This window comes from Phyllobates terribilis, unplaced genomic scaffold, assembly GCF_046119375.1.
Source record: "Phyllobates terribilis strain yellow unplaced genomic scaffold, ASM4611937v1 Scaffold_12__6_contigs__length_324123572, whole genome shotgun sequence".
Lineage (NCBI taxonomy): Eukaryota > Metazoa > Chordata > Amphibia > Anura > Dendrobatidae > Phyllobates > Phyllobates terribilis.
The window spans coordinates 253,256,176-253,270,257 of NW_027362772.1; the positions used below are offsets into that span (position 1 = coordinate 253,256,176).

Here is a 14,082-nt window from a genome sequence, read left to right on the forward strand (position 1 = left end):
ACACTGAGCCCCTGAATAAACCTAACTCTTACAATGCTCCCTGCACAAAACATGACATACACTCTACCCCTCTTATGGTACCTGCTCTCCACACTGTCCTCTCCTTACCATACTGGGCCCCCTCTTCACATTGTCCTCTCACACTGTGTCCCCCCTATAGTGCCCAGTCTCTATAACGTGCCCCTTCATCACACTCCCCCTCCTCAGCATACTGTTCCCTCCTTGCTGTGCCCTCACACTGTTCCCCCCATACTGCCGCATCTCCATACCTTCTCCCACACTACCTAGTCTCTGTGCTGTGTCACCTCACACTTTTCTCCCTCCATACTGTCTCCTCACACTATTCCCCCACTCTCCATACTGTTTCCTCATACATCCCCCTTCCCCATTCTGTTTCTGCACTCATTCCTACCCCTCCTCTAGTTCACCATACTGTTTCTTCACACATCTCCCCATTCTGTCTCCTAAAATTTCTCTCCCATCTCTCTCCAAATATAATAAATCTTCGGAAGAGCACACAGACATGCAGAAGCACGCTAACACACACGAAAACAAGCGCACACACACACATACTAAGGGCTCTTTCACACGTCAGTACATGTGGTGACCGTTTCCACACGTACCAGAGACACTGACACACGTAGACCCATTCAAATGAATGCGTATGCGCACATGTCAGTGTGTTTCCACTTTCCACAGATCATGTGGTGTCCGTGGGCAAAACACGCTGACATGTCTGTTTTTTACCTGCTGTCCAGACCGCGAAATGTCCCGCACACTGATGACAGCACCCAGTGCTTGGGAAGAGCGCTGAGCGCTGCCCTCATCATAGATCCCTGAAGGTGCTGCAATCAGCACCAGCAGGGTCAATGATGAGAGTAATAGTCTATACCCGCTGTGTCCAACTGTAAAAAGAATAAAATAAAAAAATCCTTATACTAACCTCTACTAAGTGTCACCCGCTGTAATCCGTGCAAGCTCTCACGCCGAGGAGAATGTCTCCTGCAGCGAGTGGGCTCCGGAGCTGCGCTCAACAAGCGGTGCCCTGTGATTCAGTAAGCGCAGCTCTGGAGCAAGCTCGCTGCAGGAGTTATTCTCCTCGGCGTGAGCGCTCGCACGGATTACAGCAGGTGACACTTAGGAGAGGTGAGTATAAGGATTTTTTTATTTTATTATTATTTTTACAGTTGGACACGGACACGGTGGGAGTAGACTACTACTCTCATCATTGACCCAGCTGCTGCTGATCACAGCGCCTGCAGGGATCTATGATGAGGGCAGCGCTCAGCACCCGGCTCTTGGGAACAGCGCTAACTGTATACTGATTCCCAAGCGCCAGTATGTGTCACTTGGATGACACACAGGTGGACACGGATATTTCCAGTCCCGTAAATATCAGGACATGTGAAAGAGCCCTAATATACAGACACGCAGATACACATACTCACAGAAATGGGGACACGTACACACACAGGCAAGCACACACAGAAATGCACAGACACACTCAGACAATCACACACACAAAAATGCAGACACGCAGGGAAGCACACACATATGTGAAGACACCTAAACACACAGGCATATAGACACACACACGCATACACACAGGCATATAAACACACATACAGGCATATACACACACACACTGCACACACACACACACACACACACAAACACTGTACACACACAGGCATACACACACACACTGTACACACACAGGCATATATACACACACACAGGCATATACACACTGTACGCACACAGGCATATACACACACTGTACACACAGGCATATACACACACTGTACACACACAGGAATATACACACACTGTACACACACACAGTCATATACACACACTGTACACACACACAGGCATATACACACACTGTACACACAGGCATATACACACACACTGTACACACAGGCATATACACACACTGTACACACAGGCATATACACACACTGTACACACAGGCATATACACACACTGTACACACAGGCATATACACACACTGTACACACAAGCATATACACACACGCATATACACACACTGTACACACAGGAATATACACACACTGTACACACAGGCATATACACACACGCATATACACACACTGTACACACAGGAATATACACACACTCTACACACAGGCATATACACACACTGTACACACAGGCATATACACACACAGTACACACAGGCATATACACACAGGCATATACACACACTGTACACACACAGGCATATACACACACTGTACACGCACAGGCATATACACACACTGTACACGCACAGGCATATACTGTACACAGGCATATACACACACTGTACACACAGGCATATACACACACTGTACACACAGGCATAAATACACACTGTACACAAAGGCATATACACACACTGTACACACACACAGGAATATACACACACTGTACACGCACAGGCATATACACACACTGTACTCACAGGCATATACACACACTGTACACACAGGCATATACACACACTGTACACACAGGAATATACACACACACTGTACACACACACAGGAATATACACACACTGTACACACAGGCATATACACACTGTACACACAGGCATATCCACACACTGTACACACAGGAATATCCACACACTGTACACACAGGCATATCCACACTGTACACACAGGCATATCCACACACTGTACACACAGGAATATACACACACTGTACACACAGGAATATACACACACTGTACACACACACAGGAATATACACACACTGTACACACAGGCATATACACACACTGTACACACACAGGAATATACACACACTGTACACACAGGCATATACACACTGTACACACAGGCATATACACACACTGTACACACAGGCATATACACACACTGTACACACAGGAATATACACACAGGCATATACACACACTGTACACACACACAGGCATATACACACACTGTACACACAGGCATATACACACACTGTACACGCACAGGCATATACACACACTGTACACACAGGCATATACACGCACTGTACACACAGGCATATACACACACTGTACACACAGGCATATATACACACTGTACACACAGGAATATACACACACTGTACACACACACAGGAATATACACACACTGTACACGCACAGGCATATACACACACTGTACACACAGGCATATACACACACTGTACACACAGGCATATACACACACTGTACACACAGGAATATACACACACTGTACACACACAGGAATATACACACACTGTACACACGCACAGGCATATACACACACTGTACGCACAGGCATATACACACACTGTACACACAGGCATATACACACACTGTACACACAGGCATATATACACACTGTACACACAGGAATATACACACACTGTACACACACACAGGAATATACACACACTGTACACGCACAGGCATATACACACACTGTACACACAGGAATATACACACACTGTACACACAGGCATATACACACACTGTACACACAGGAATATACACACACTGTACACACAGGAATATACACACACTGTACACACACACAGGAATATACACACACTGTACACACAGGCATATACACACTGTACACACAGGCATATACACACACTGTACACACAGGAATATACACACACTGAACACACACACACAGGCATATACACACACTGTACACAGGCATATACACACACTGTACACACAGGCATATACACACACTGTACACACAGGCATATACACACAGGCATATACACACACTGTACACGCACAGGCATATACACACACAGTACACACAGGCATATACACACAGGCATATACACACACTGTACACGCACAGGCATATACACACACTGTACACGCACAGGTATATACACACACTGTACACGCACAGGCATATACTGTACACAGGCATATACACACACTGTACACACAGGCATATACACACACTGTACACACAGGCATATATACACACTGTACACACAGGCATATACACACACTGTACACACACACAGGAATATACACACACTGTACACGCACAGGCATATACACACACTGTACACACAGGCATATACACACACTGTACACACAGGAATATACACACACACTGTACACACACAGGAATATACACACACTGTACACACAGGCATATACACACTGTACACACAGGCATATCCACACACTGTACACACAGGAATATACACACACTGTACACACAGGCATATACACACTGTACACACAGGCATATCCACACACTGTACACACAGGAATATACACACACACTGTACACACACACAGGAATATACACACTGTACACACAGGCATACACACACACTGTACACACAGGCATATACACACACTCATATACACACACTGTACACACACACAGGCATATACACACACTGTACACACAGGCATATACACACACTGTACACACAGGCATATACACACTTGCATATACACACACTGTACACGCACAGGCATATACACACACACTGTACACGCACAGGCATATACACACACTGTACACACAGGCATATACACGCACTGTACACACAGGCATATACACACACTGTACACACAGGAATATACACACAGGCATATACACACACTGTACACACACACAGGCATATACACACACTGTACACACAGGCATATACACACACTGTACACACAGGCATATACACACAGGCATATACACACACTGTACACGCACAGGCATATACACACACACTGTACACGCACAGGCATATACACACACTGTACACACAGGCATATACACGCACTGTACACACAGGCATATACACACACTGTACACACAGGCATATATACACACAGGCATATATACACACTGTACACACAGGAATATACACACACTGTACACACACAGGAATATACACACACTGTACACGCACAGGCATATACACACACTGTACACACAGGCATATACACACACTGTACACACAGGCATATACACACAGGCATATACACACACTGTACACGCACAGGCATATACACACACACTGTACACGCACAGGCATATACACACACTGTACACACAGGCATATACACGCACTGTACACACAGGCATATACACACACTGTACACACAGGCATATATACACACTGTACACACAGGAATATACACACACTGTACACACACACAGGAATATACACACACTGTACACGCACAGGCATATACACACACTGTACACACAGGCATATACACACACTGTACACACAGGCATATACACACACTGTACACACACACAGGAATATACACACACTGTACACACAGGCATATACACACTGTACACACAGGCATATACACACACTGTACACACAGGAATATACACACACTGAACACACACACAGGCATATACACACACTGTACACACAGGCATATACACACACTGTACACACAGGCATATACACACAGGCATATACACACACTGTACACGCACAGGCATATACACACACTGTACACGCACAGGCATATACACACACTGTACACGCACAGGCATATACACACAGGCATATACACACACTGTACACGCACAGGCATATACACACACTGTACACGCACAGGCATATACACACACTGTACACGCACAGGCATATACTGTACACAGGCATATACACACACTGTACACACAGGCATATACACACACTGTACACACAGGCATATATACACACTGTACACACAGGCATATACACACACTGTACACACACACAGGAATATACACACACTGTACACGCACAGGCATATACACACACTGTACACACAGGCATATACACACACTGTACACACAGGAATATACACACACACTGTACACACACACAGGAATATACACACACTGTACACACAGGCATATACACACTGTACACACAGGCATATCCACACACTGTACACACAGGAATATACACACACTGTACACACAGGCATATACACACTGTACACACAGGCATATCCACACACTGTACACACAGGAATATACACACACTGTACACACAGGAATATACACACACTGTACACACACACAGGAATATACACACTGTACACACAGGCATATACACACACTGTACACACACAGGAATACACACACTGTACACACAGGCATATACACACACTGTACACACAGGCATATACACACACTGTACACACAGGAATATACACACAGGCATATACACACACTGTACACACACACAGGCATATACACACACTGTACACACAGGCATATACACACTTGCATATACACACACTGTACACGCACAGGCATATACACACACACTGTACACGCACAGGCATATACACACACTGTACACACAGGCATATACACGCACTGTACACACAGGCATATACACACACTGTACACAGAGGAATATACACACAGGCATATACACACACTGTACACACACACAGGCATATACACACACTGTACACACAGGCATATACACACACTGTACACACAGGCATATACACACAGGCATATACACACACTGTACACGCACAGGCATATACACACACACTGTACACGCACAGGCATATACACGCACTGTACACACAGGCATATACACACACTGTACACACAGGCATATATACACACTGTACACACAGGAATATACACACACTGTACACACACAGGAATATACACACACTGTACACGCACAGGCATATACACACACTGTACACACAGGCATATACACACACTGTACACGCACAGGCATATACACACACTGTACACACAGGCATATACACGCACTGTACACACAGGCATATACACACACTGTACACACAGGCATATACACACACTGTACACACAGGCATATATACACACTGTACACACAGGCATATATACACACTGTACACACAGGAATATACACACACTGTACACACACAGGCATATACACACACTGTACACACAGGCATATACACACACTGTACACACAGGAATATACACACACTGTACACACAGGAATATACACACACTGTACACACACACAGGAATATACACACACTGTACACGCACAGGCATATACACACACTGTACGCACAGGCATATACACACACTGTACACACAGGCATATACACACACTGTACACACAGGCATATATACACACTGTACACACAGGAATATACACACACTGTACACACACACAGGAATATACACACACTGTACACGCACAGGCATATACACACACTGTACACACAGGCATATACACACACTGTACACACAGGCATATACACACACTGTACACACAGGAATATACACACACTGTACACACACACAGGAATATACACACACTGTACACACAGGCATATACACACTGTACACACAGGCATATACACACACTGTACACACAGGAATATACACACAGGCATATACACACACTGTACACAGGCATATACACACACTGTACACACAGGCATATACACACACTGTACACACAGGCATATACACACAGGCATATACACACACTGTACACGCACAGGCATATACACACACTGTACACGCACAGGCATATACACACACTGTACACACAGGCATATACACACACTGTACACACAGGAATATACACACACTGTACACACACACAGGAATATACACACACTGTACACACAGGCATATACACACTGTACACACAGGCATATACACACACTGTACACACAGGAATGTACACACACTGTACACACACACAGGAATATACACACACTGTACACACAGGCATATACACACTGTACACACAGGCATATACACACACTGTACACACAGGCATATACACACACTGTACACACAGGAATATACACACAGGCATATACACACACTGTACACACACACAGGAATATACACACACTGTACACACAGGCATATACACACTGTACACACAGGCATATACACACACTGTACACACAGGCATATACACACACTGTACACACAGGAATATACACACAGGCATATACACACACTGTACACACACTCACAGGCATATACACACACTGTACACACACACATGCAGGCAGCATATACATAAAAATCCATACAAACACACAAATATTACAGTACCTTGGCTTGTCTCCAGCCCACAGACACGCTCCTAATGTGGGAGACTGCAGTGCAGGGCGCGCTGTGACGTCACTTTTAGCAGACGTGCGGCTCTGTCTGCTGAGTGTGACGCTGCAGTGCAGCCCCTGCTCTCCTGCTCCCAGGCCCCTCCCACTACTGTCCTGGGCATCGCGTCGGTGAAAGAGCGTGCGCGCGCCCTTAAAGGGCCCACGACCACTTTTTTTTTTAAATTCTCCTGTTCTCTCTGCAAGGGGCCCGGGGCCCACCGGGAAATTTCCCGGCGCCCCGCCAGGCCAGACCGAGCCTGTGTATAAGCTCTCCAAACTCTTTCCTGACCTCAAATTTCCCGGAAAAGAGGACTTGGGCATTTTACACTTCGACATGTCAAATCATTTGTTCCTGCCGTCAGAGCTTTCATTGACAGGCTTATTCTCCTCTCCCCATCGAAGTATGGGGAGGAGTGAGGAGAAATCACTCGCCAATCGACCGCTGGCCAATGGCTATGTCATGTGTGTGGTCAACTTTAAACATCTGCGATAGAGAATAAATGGGAATTCCCAAAATCAACGTGAAAACACCAGATTTTGTCCATTTCTGCGACCTTAATCCACAAAACTGGATCAGAATAATGGACAAGGGGGTAAAAAATATGTTGAATAAAAACCTCTTCAGAAGGTTATGATTCTTAGAGGATCGTTCCTGATCGAGGCAAAGACTCTTCAATCATTGGCTATCAATTCACTAATATCCTCTGTATATTGGTAATTTACAAGAAGACCACCATGTATTAGACTATTTTTTCTGTAACAAATTTTCCATTCCCTTCTATGATGTATTGGCCATCTTCTCTGAATGGCAGACCCTTCTAGAAGACCATCTTGAATTGGGTGGTCAGATTACAGGAGATTCTTAGTCACACGTACGATATGTATTCTTTTTAGAGATGGTACGAATCAATTGACCCGGTCCAGAAGTCACATCAGTAATCCGTGGTTGCCAGTGAACCTTGACCATATGTAATGGTATCCCTGTCTCCTCTTTGATTAGCTGGTCTCGTGAGACATCTTAGTTGCAGCACATGACATGTAACATCGTGCCAGACCAGCTAATCAAAAGAAGAGCTGTAGATGCTGGCAAGAAGAGGTGGTTCGCTGGGCTCCTGTCCGGCAGCCACAGATCACGGCTATGGTCCAGAAGTCACGTCAATGGCTGCCAGAAGGGAGCCCAGTGTACTTCACCCTACCTAATGGTATCCCAAGCTCCTCTTTTGGTTAGTTGATCTGGTGAGACATAATCTCTGCAGCGCATAACATGTGACATCGCGCTTGACCACTCAAAAGAAGAGCCGTAGGTGCTGGCAGGAAGGAGGTGGTTTGCTGGGCTCCTGTCCACCAGTTACAGATCACTGCCATGATCCAAAAGTCACATCAAGTAATCGATGGCTGCCGGATGGGAGCCCAGTGAACCTCGCCCTATCTAATGGCATTCCCGTCTTCTCTTTGATTAGCTGGTCTGGTGAGATATCTTAGTTGTGGCACGTGACATGGTGCCAGACCAGCTAATCAAAAGAAGAGCTGGCAGGAGGAGGTGGCTCACTGGGCTCCTGTCCAGCAGCCACAGATCACTGCCATGGTCCAGAAGTCACGTCAAGTAATTGATGGCTGCCGGACAGGAGCCCAGTGAACCTCGCCCCTACCGAATGGCATCCCCATCTCCTCTTTGATTAGCTGGTCTGGTGAGACATCTTAGTTACGGCACGTGACATGTGACTTCGCGCCAGACCAGCTAATCAAAAGAAGAGCTGCGGATGGTAGCAGGAAGGAGGTGGTTCGCTGGGCTTCTGTCCGGCAGCAACAGATCACTGCCATGGTCCAGACGTCACGTCAGTAATCAGTGGCTGCCGGACGGGAGCCCAGTGAACCTCGCCCTACCTAATGGCATCCCCATCTCCTTTTTGATTAGCTGGTCTGGAGAGATGTCATCACTGCGGCTCATGACATGTGACTGTGGCGCCCCTGAGGGTTCAGTCGCCACAGAGGTACTGCACCTCACCCAGAGGTGTGGTGTCTCTCTTCTCTCAGGTAAGATGGGAGTGCTGCACGGAACCCCAAAACACCTCCATCCAACACTACACTGCTCCAGGCCGGCTGGAGGGGCAAGACGCAATGTATGTTTCTGCTGAGCCCTGACCCTGGCTGGAGTGGGGGGAACCCAAAGGTAGGGGGAACCAGTAGTGGGTGTGGGTGGAGGAAGTAGATAGAGGAAGCACTTTTCATAGGAGTATAAATAGGGAAGCCATCTTAGAGTTTAAGGCAGTTCAGTGCTGAGCAAGGTTCAGTTCTAGGGAGCTGTTCAGAAGAACAGCTCGGGACTGTTCAGAAGAACAGTCCGGGAGCAGAGTCTCATTAGGAGATCTGCTCCACTGTTAGGGCCAAGTGTGAAGGCCTCGGAGGGGAGCAGGGAGTAGGCTCCTTTCTACAGAAAGGATCCCAGGGGGTGCGGCGCGTGCAGGATAGCACCCGTACGACCCGCATCTGTCAGAAGACAGAGGGATTGCTGCGGCATTCTAATCCCCCAGGAGGGTCAAGTAGGTCCCGGATCCGACGTACAGGAAGGACTTCAGAGCACCCGAGTGGGATTGAGAGTGGGCAGCACAGAGCAGGAGGGAGAAGGACCAGAGTAAAGACGGTCAAAGTAGGAACACGAGAAAGTGGGGTTCTGCCAGGTATTCCCGAATTGCCTGAGGAAGGATTGAACCCCTGACCGGTGAACGCAGCACGACGAGGGAGGCCTTTACCTGTAAAGTGCACCTGTGAAGTGTCTAAAGAACTGTGAGTAAAATCTTGGATGACTGCACTGCACTGCCTCTGTCCATTCCTTCATCGGCGCCATTGTTCCCCCTGCACTACAACGCCCAGCGCAACCACAACCTGCATCGTTTTCACTGCCCTGAGGCCTGCTCCACCTATGGGGAGCCGTTCCATCTCAAGCTGCCCTAACACCTGCCTCAGAGGACTGTCGCAGCGCTGGTGATCCTCACCAGACACCACAGGTGGTGTCACGACAAAACCCCTGAAAATAACCCCCTTTTGCACTGACCGCCCTGGGTCACGGACCGGGCCAGCCACCATGATATTCCCCTATACCGGCAACCAGAGGCCCGGCTGCCGAGTACCCCACGGCCCTGGGGGCGAGTCATGACATTGCACCAGACCAGCTAATCAAAAGAAGAGCCATGGATGCTGGCAGGAAGGAGGTGGTTTGTTGGACTCCTGTCTGGCAGCCACAGAACACTGCCATGGTCCAGAAGTCACGTGAGTAATCGGTAGCTGCCAGATTGGAGCTCAGTGAACCTTGCCCTACCTAATGGCATCCCCGGCTCCTCTTTTGATTAACTGGTCTGAAGAGACATCATCACTGCAGCGCGTAACATGTGACAAACCAGCTAATCAAAAGAAGAGCTGCGGATGCTGACAGGAAGAAGGTGGTTCGCTGGGTTCCTGTCTGGCAGCCACAGATCACCTCCATGGCCACAGAACTGGATCTTGCAAATTGTTTTGCAAAATCTCTAATTTTTTATTTTTATTTACAAAAAATTGCCTAAAATTATCCAGTGATTTTTTAATTCTGTAAATGTATCAATCTGTTTGTTTCAAGGATTTAATTAGCAATAACTAATAGCAGGAATTACATACACTCTTTTGTATGACATCCTACGCAATAGTCACTTAGGTCTAGGTACTTACAGACCTTGCAGGAAGGACGATTGCAGCTCTGCACTGTTTAAGGTTAACAATAGCTTCTAGATCAGCAACATGTGTAGTAAATACCTATAGCAGCTTCATTCAGACCATCGAAGGTCAGTGACAGCACGAATGACGCTGGAAGGAAAGAATTCATAGTGAGAGGAGGGCGTCTGTTCAGTTCATTGCACATCAAGACTTAAACATGACGACAGCAGATAACGAGCGAAAGAGTCGTGAGGCTCAGTGTCCTCAGTGAGGAACATATATAAAGGAAAATGGGTCCAAATGAATGCAAATAAGAGGAATACTTGAGAAGAGAACATTGATAAGTAGGTGAGAACCTGTGAGCAAGGAAAGCATTTATTATTCCATCTTATTTAATGGCATAACATCTTGTCCCTAAAACTGGGTCGTTAAAATTTGCTAACGATATTCAGTGATGTAGCATTGGTATAAACATGGAAGAGATCGGCTGAGGAGCCCTGGTGGGGGATTGGGGGCCAAACTGTGCACCCCAAGTTATTTATTCATGCCACCATACAGTTCATAAATAATGTCACCACGCAGTACCTATATACGGTAATACAGCCATATAGTGCTGGATTAATTGTATCAACATAATGTGATCACATATTACCAGAGTAGAATGATCAGAAAATGACAAACACTGCATCCATATAATTACAGTGCCTACAAGTAGTATTCAACCCCCTGCAGATTTAGCTGGTTGACACATGCGGAAATAACTTGGCATTGTGACATTTGTACTGTAGATCAGCCTGGAAGTGGGAAATGCACTGCAGCAAATTTTGTTTTTGCTTTTTTTTTTTTTTTTTTTTTTTAAAACGTTAAAAGTTAATTCAGAGTGTCATTTATTATTCAACCCCTCAAACCACAAGAATTCTGTTTGGTCCCCCTAAAGTATTAAGAAGTAGTTCAGGCACCAAGAATAATGAGCTTCACATGTGTGGATTAAAGATCTCTTTTGCCAGCCTTTTCTGACTATTTAAGACCCTCCCCAAACTTGTGAACAGCACTCAGACATGGTCAACATGGGAAAGACAAAGGAGCATTCCAAGGCCATCAGAGACAAGATCGTGGAGGGTCACAAGGCTGGCAAGGGGTACAAAACCCTTTCCAAGGAGTTGGGCCTACCTGTCTCCACTGTTGGGAGCATCATCCGTAAGTGGAAGGCTTATGGAACTACTGTTAGCCTTCCACGGCCAGGACAGCCTTTGAAAGTGTCCTCCCATGCCGAGGCCAGGCTTGTCCGAAGAGTCAAGGCTAACCCAAGGACAACAAGGAAGGAGCTCCGGGAAGATCTCATGGCAGTGGGGACATTGGTTTCAGTCAATACCATAAGTAACGTACTCCACCGCAATGGTCTCCGTTGCAGACGAGCCCGTAAGGTACCTTTACTTTCAAAGCGTCATGTCAAGGCTCGTCTACAGTTTGCTCATGATCACTTGGAGGACTCTGAGACAGACTGGTTCAAGGTTCTATGGTCTGATGAGACCAAGATCGAGATCTTTGGTGCCAACCACACACGTGACGTTTGGAGACTGGATGGCACTGCATACGACCCCAAGAATACCATCCCTACAGTCAAGCATGGTGGTGGCAGCATCATGCTGTGGGGCTGTTTCTCTGCCAAGGGGTATGGCCATCTGGTCCGCATCCATGGGAAGATGGATAGCACGGCCTACCTGGAGATTTTGGCCAAGAACCTCCGCTCCTCCATCAAGGATCTTAAGATGGGTCGTAATTTCATCTTCCAACAAGACAACGACCCAAAGCACACAGCCAAGAAAACCAAGGCCTTGTTCAAGAGGGAAAAAGTCAAGGTGTTGGAGTGACCTAGTCAGTCTCCTGACCTTAACCCAATTGAAAACTTGTGGAAGGAGCTCAAGAATAAAGTCCACATGAGACACCCAAAGAACCTAGATAACTTGGAGAAGATCTGCATGGAGGAGTGGGCCAAGATAACTCCACAGACCTGTGCCGGCCTGATCAGGTCTTATAAAAGACGATTATTAGCTGTAATTGCAAACAAGGGTTATTCCACAAAATATTAAACATAGGGGTTGAATAATAATTGACCCACACTTTTATGTTTAAAATTTAATAAAATTCAACTGAGCAGCATAACTTTTTGGTTTGTAAGATTTATGGTTCTGTTCATAAAACCTACTCTCGTTTGCAGTTTGAAGGCTCTAGCTTATTTGCATCTTATCAAACCAGCTAAATCTGCAGGGGGT

The 14,082-nt window shown here is 46.3% G+C and overlaps 1 protein-coding gene and 1 long non-coding RNA gene across 3 annotated transcripts in view; both read right to left on the reverse strand.

Annotated features, from left to right (window-relative positions):
* Nucleotides 1–8,233, reverse strand: part of LOC141172531 (uncharacterized) — a 49,646-nt gene extending 41,413 nt beyond the window's left edge. For both annotated transcript variants that reach the window (XR_012252483.1, XR_012252482.1), the window contains exon 1: nucleotides 8,079–8,233. This is a non-coding gene — a long non-coding RNA (uncharacterized lncRNA). The remainder of the gene's footprint in view (nucleotides 1–8,078) is intronic.
* The window catches only part of TMEM278 (transmembrane protein 278), a 161,083-nt gene that overhangs the window by 121,962 nt on the left and 25,039 nt on the right, over nucleotides 1–14,082 (reverse strand). The window lies entirely within an intron of this gene.